The sequence below is a fragment of the Oncorhynchus clarkii genome, chromosome 2 (genome assembly GCF_045791955.1).
Source record: "Oncorhynchus clarkii lewisi isolate Uvic-CL-2024 chromosome 2, UVic_Ocla_1.0, whole genome shotgun sequence".
NCBI classification, from domain to species: Eukaryota; Metazoa; Chordata; class Actinopteri; order Salmoniformes; family Salmonidae; genus Oncorhynchus; species Oncorhynchus clarkii.
In genome coordinates this window covers 49,332,734-49,339,160 of record NC_092148.1, presented here as the reverse complement: position 1 = coordinate 49,339,160, position 6,427 = coordinate 49,332,734, and the positions used below count along the sequence as shown (strand labels likewise).

The following is a 6,427-nucleotide window of genomic DNA, read 5'->3' as shown; positions in this document are numbered from 1 at the left end:
TCACATGTTGGGTAATTTTTGGTGCCCAGTTTTGGGCCACGGCGAAGTCGGCTCAAAACAAAAACAAAGGGGTGTGAGAACGTGGAGTAATATTCTGTGTTTTACTAGCTCAGCGCGTTTTCTGCCTTACCAATGAAACTTGTTTGAACATATATTTTATGGGAAAGAGCTGTATGCTTCTGAACGATACGCAATGCTGCCTTGTTAACAATAAGACCGAGCTGCGCAGATTCCTGTTCGTTTTGAGAAGGGCACTCACCGTTTTCACGTCACGGGCTAATGCGCTGTGCACTTATAGAACAAAATGTTTCGCGCATAGCATGATACCTATGGTATTCACCATCTACGTATAAAAAGGTAGTAACTGATAAGGATACATAACAAGTATTTTGTTACGCCCAGTTGGATTATTATTTGAGATGCATATTATGTTTTACTGTAGCCCCCTTCAATGTTTTCCATGTTGTCAATACTTCCTGAGAAGTATTTGCAGTGTTGTAAATCATGATTTTACAATGGATATATTAATAACCATTTCATCTTTAATTTTGCGCTACTTGTGTACAGCACTTACAATTTCGCAATAACTGTCACAAGCTCCTTAGTGGTGCAGCAGTCTAAGGCACTGCATCACAGTGCTAGAGGTGTCACTACAGACCCTGGTTCAATTCCAGGCTGTATCACAGCTGGCCATTATTGGGAGTCCAGTCCTTTATGTGCCTTTTGGCTAACTCCAAGCTGGCTGTCATGTGCCTTTTCATGAGGAGTGGCTTCCTTCCGTCTGATCACTCGACCATAAAGGCCTGATTGGTGGAGTGCTGCAGAGATGTTTGTCCTTCTGCGATGGGAGAACCGTCTAGCAGAGGAACTCTGGAGCTCTGTCAGAGTGACCATCGGGTTCTTGGTCACCTCCCTGACCAAGGCCCTTCTCCCTCGATTGTTCAGTTTGGCCAGGCAGCCAGCTCTAGGAAGAGTCTTGGTGGTTCCAAACTTCTTCCATTTAATAATAATGGAGGCCACTGTGTTCTTGGGGACCTTCAATGCTGCAGAAATGTTTTGGTGCCGTTCTCCAGATCTGTACCTTAACAAAATCCTGTCTCTGCGCTCTACAGACAATTCCTTCAACCTCATGGCTTGGTTTTTGCTCTGACATGCACTGTCAACTGTGGGACCTTATACAGACAGGTGTGTGCCTTTCCAAATCATGTCCAATCAATGGAATTTACCACAGGTGGACTCCAATCAAGTTGTAGAAACATCTTAAGGATGATCAATGGAAACAGGATGCACATGGGCTCAATTTTGAGTCTCATAGCAAAGGGTCTAAATACATACTGTACCAGTCAAACATTTGGACACCTACTCATTCAAGGGTTTTTCTTTATTTTTACTTGTGTCTTGTTAAAGTTCATTTGTGGCATTTTTTACAACACAATCAGTTGTGTTGTAACAAGGTAGGGGTGGTATACAGAAGATAACCCTATTTGGTAAAAGATCAAGTCCATATTATGGCAAGAACATGTCAAATAAGCAAAGACAAACGTACATCATTACTTTAAGACATGAAGGTCATTCAATATGGAACATTTCAAGAACTTTGAAAGTTTCTTAAAGTGCAGTTGCAAAAACCATCAAGCGCTATGATGAAACTGGCTCTCATGAGGACCGCCACAGGAAAGGAAGACCCTGAGTTACCTTTGCTGCAGAGGATAAGTTAATTAGATTTACCAGCCTCAGAAATTTCAGCCCAAATAAATGCTTCACAGAATTCAAGTAACAGACACATCTCAACATTAAAATTTGATTTGATTTGATTTGGAGACCACGTGAAATCAGGCCTTCATGGTCGACATTGGCGGATGTGGTGGATTGAGATAAATCATAAATCATGCCACCATGGTTGAATTGTTGCAAAGAAACCACTACTAAAGGACCCCAATAATAAGAAGAGACTTGCTTTGGCCAGAAACACAAGCAATGGATATTAGACCAGTGGAAATCTGTCCTTTGGTCTGATGAGTCCAAATCTGAGTTTTTTGGTTCCGACCGTCATGTCTTTGTGAGATGCAGAGTAGGTGAATGGATGATCTCCGCATGAGTGGTTCCCACGTGAAGCATGGAGGAGGAAGTGTGATGATGTGAGGGTGCTTTGCTGCTGACCCTGTCTGTGATTTATTTAGAATTCAAGACACACTTAACCAGCATGGCTACCACTGCATTCTGCAGCGATATGCCATCCCATCTGGTTTGCGCTTAGTGGGACTATCATTTGTTTTCCAACAGGACAATGACCCAACCCAAAACCAGGCTGTGTAAGGGCTATTTGACCAAAAAGGAGAGTGATGGAGTGCTGCATCCGATGACCTGGCCTCCACAATCAGGGAGAGGGTTTGGGATGAGTTGGACTACAGAGTGAAGGAAAAGCAGCCATCAAGTGCTAAGCATATGTGGGAACTCCTTCAAGACTGTTGGAAAAGTATTCCTGCTGAAGCTGGTTGAGAGAATATCAAGCATGTGCAAAGCTCTCATCAAGGCAAAGGGTGGCTACTTTAAAGAATATAATACATGTTTAACACTTTTTTGGTTACTGCATGATTCCATATGTGTTATTTCATAGTTTTTATTTCTTCACTATTATTCTACAATGTAGAAAATAGTCAAAATAAAGAAAAACACTTGAATGAGTAGATGTGTCCAAACTTGGACTGGTACTGTATGTAAATAAGGTATTTCAGTTTTTTTTAATACATTTCCATACTGGCTGGCAACGTTCTTATCCCTTGCTTGCTACTGTAGCTAGCCAATTACGGCTAATTTACAGTCACGTCAAACAGTGCAGCCAGAATAACAGCAAAGTAGTTGCATTTGCATTTGTTTAAACTGGGTTCTAGTGACATTTATTTGCACTCATCCATAACGCTATTGAGGTATGATTTCGCCTGGCATTGAAAATGTGCTCTCTCGTCATCTAGTCAACAACACAGCTAACACAATCACTTCAAACGGAAGCTGGAAGGACTGCAAACTATCTGCATCTCGTTTCGTTTGACCTGTTTTCTATTGACATTTCTTTGTATATTTGCATAAAAATCATGCCAGTTGATTCATGATTTCGACTGGCTGAGAAAAGCTGTCTGCAGCTAGGTTTATACAAATCAACGCTGTTGAAAACCAAATGTTAGTCAAAAAGAAATGGGCGATAATGTCTACATGCTTTATATAGTGGAGATCAAGTTTAGACATTGTCTTCTGGGCTGATGAGACAGTTGATTGCGCAGTGAGACGCGACAGAGTAAATATGTATTTTAACGTCATAGATTTAGCCAGTGGTAACTTGTGGAATAGACACCGTCTGGAATGCGATTTTAACCAATCAGCATCCAGGGTTAGACCCACCCGTTGTATAAGTAGGCCAAATAATACAGTGAATCACTAGGCTGTTTGTTTCTCATTTATTTGAATCTCAGGGTTTGATAAATTGATTATTTTCATTTCAGTATCAGGTTGTTATCAGTGAAGTCGATCGTTTCTAAGCAATACAATTTGGCCACTGGGAGGCGACATTGGCATTTACTAAAGTAGACTATTCACTCAATGTGAGAAATCAACCATTGCTTATGAGAATGAGGGCAATTTGCTGCCCCAAATAAAAGTACATAAAGTTACAAATTGCCTTAATTTTGAGAAAAGCTGTATCTTAATTTAAAAATATTTGTATAATGAATACAAAATGTGTGAAATATTGCAAAACAAATGATTGTTTATTCTCTGCACACATCAGGGGTCTGAAAAAACTAAAGGTTTCACCCAGATAGGAAATACAGGAAATACAATACAAAGTCTATTGATATAAGAAATAACTATACTGTTTTTGAGTACATTGAAATCAAATGAAAAATGTGTCCAAAATCGAAATTTCCAATATTGACTCAGGATTATTAACTCAAACATTACAATAAAGATTCACTTCTCATTCATTTAACCCACCAATAATAATCTGGACCAAGGAATCAGTGATTATCATAGATTTTTTTTAATGAACCAATTGAACCCAGGGACAGACTGGAGACAGCAATCCTCCTGGGAATTTCTAGCACACCGCCCTAATTTTGCCTCAAGGCTCCCACAATTCTCTTCCTTTGAGGCCACCATTATTAGCTAAATAATGGCAATTCTGCACTAAAACTACTACCATCTTTAGACCAGCCCTCTGGGCTAAAGATGAACCAGTCAATCTGGCATTTGCCAGAACCGCTCTATGGCCAGTCCATTTCTGATTAAGCCCCTTGGAGAGAGGCCTGATATTGGAGAGGTAAGTCATGAGGAAAAGCCCCTTTAGACAAGAGGTGAACATCATAGGAAACTTATGTGATGACTCACACCCTACCTGACTATTTGTTTGAAGTTGACTGATTGATTTATCCAAGCCGACTATACAACGGTTGTATGGTTCTGTCCGTACGATAATGACTTTTGACAAGGTTTCAAAGCCACATGGCTTAGTCACAGGGTAGGAAATACCTTGGTGTGGTTCTCATGTATTCAAACTGTGGACCCCTCTCAGTGAATAATAGGCTGGAAAAATAGGCTATTTAATTGTTACTGATACACAACGGATAGCCTATCTTTAACAGCTTAGATATAATATAATACAACAGATCAGAATAGAATAGAGTAGAATAGATTGTGTCAGTAGTGAACTTCATTATAACACTATATCCAGAAAGCTATGACAGATATATAACCAGACACCTCTGTTCTCTTGGCCCTCCCGGGGTTCCTACAGAAGGAACATAATCCTGCAGCAACCGGAAATGTGAATTATTATATTAGCTACAGAAGGAACATAATCCTGCAGCAATAGGAAATGTGAATTATTATGTGAATTATAATTCATGGATATTTTTTGCTTTACAGGAAAATTCTCAGCAACAAAAGAGGGATCAAATTAAGATCCTACATCTGTAAAATGTCAAACGTAAATGTAAAAATGAATGTGTTTCTCATCTGAAAATGACATCTGAAAACCTCTGTTGTATCTCGGTATTAGTTAGAAACAGGAGTCATTACAGATTCCCCATGCAGTCAACATGCTGACCCTTATGCTATTTGGGAGCCTATGGAGCGTTCATATCATAGGCCTTCTATAGGAGAGATCAGGAATACATGTTTGAAGTTATTATAAGGGGTCTTCAAAGAGCTTTACTGGAGAGCACTGTACTGGAAAATGCACCAAATCCCTTCCACAATGGTAATGTTTTGAGAAATCTATTTTTAGATCAGAACTCTACCAGTTACTAGGTTACAGTAAATGGTGATGTCAGTCAATGTGGTGTCAGGGAATGTAATGTATGTGTCAGTCAATCAAAATGTACTTAGCAATTCTATTAATAGAAATGGTCGGTTATTGGTTATTACCATTGGTTATTTTTTAGAATGAGTATATCAGAGTGTCATACAGCTGGTATGGACTCCTCCCAGCTAGCACATTTAGTTCCTTGGAAGTTGTGAGAAAGTACATTTTTGGTTTCCCATTGGTTCTGGGAACAAAGCCATACGTTTCCTGACCAGTAAAACAGAATGTTTTTTAAACGTTCTGAGAAGGGAACATTTCGCCTGTTCTTGGAAAGTTCATTTTTAGGTTGCATGGAGGTTCTGAGAACGTTTTACTATGGTTCCCTGAAAGTTTAATTGGAGGTTTTATTAATGTTCTGAGAATGGAAATGATAGGTTATTTGAAGGTAATTAAATAACTTTCTGAGAATAAGATTTTTAATAAGATTTTTAATAACACTGCTGTCTTAGTTTGGGTTAACTGTTTTGAACTCCAAGCACAGATAGGAAATACATTTGCTTACCCATTAATCATTACCCATTTACTTACCCCTGGGGTGGCAGGAAGCCTAGTGGTTAGAGCGTTGGACTGGCAACCGAAAGGTTGCAAGATTGAATCCCCGAGCTGACAAAGTAAAAATCTGTTTTCTGCCCCTGAACAAGGCAGTTAACCCACTGTTCCTAGGCTGTCAATGAAACTAAGAATTGTTCTTAACTGACTTGCCTAGTTAAAAAAAAAAATATTTGTGTTCTGAGAAAATGATTTGAAATAGAACCATGAGGAAACATGCAGAAAATGTTAGGCGGAAGTACTGAAATTCCCACAGAAGAACGTTGTTTCTTAACATTCTGGGAACAATTTGAGAACACTACCTGTAGGAAACGTTATCCAGAAGTACTAAAATTCCAACCTGAGTAAAATATGGTTCTAGCACAATTCCCAGAACGTTGTGGTAAGGTTGAATGCAAAATAATCATAGGACAATCACACTATCCCAAGCTTTAAGAAACATATAAGTCTCTGAACGTTATGTGCTGGCTGGGTCACGTATCTCAAACATGTTTTCTAGTAAAGATTGGATCTCAAAATGTT

At 39.2% G+C, this 6,427-nt stretch overlaps 1 protein-coding gene across 1 annotated transcript in view; it reads left to right on the top strand.

Moving 5' to 3' along the window:
- The window catches only part of LOC139368821 (lactadherin-like), a 72,438-nt gene that overhangs the window by 12,399 nt on the left and 53,612 nt on the right, over positions 1-6,427 (top strand). The window lies entirely within an intron of this gene.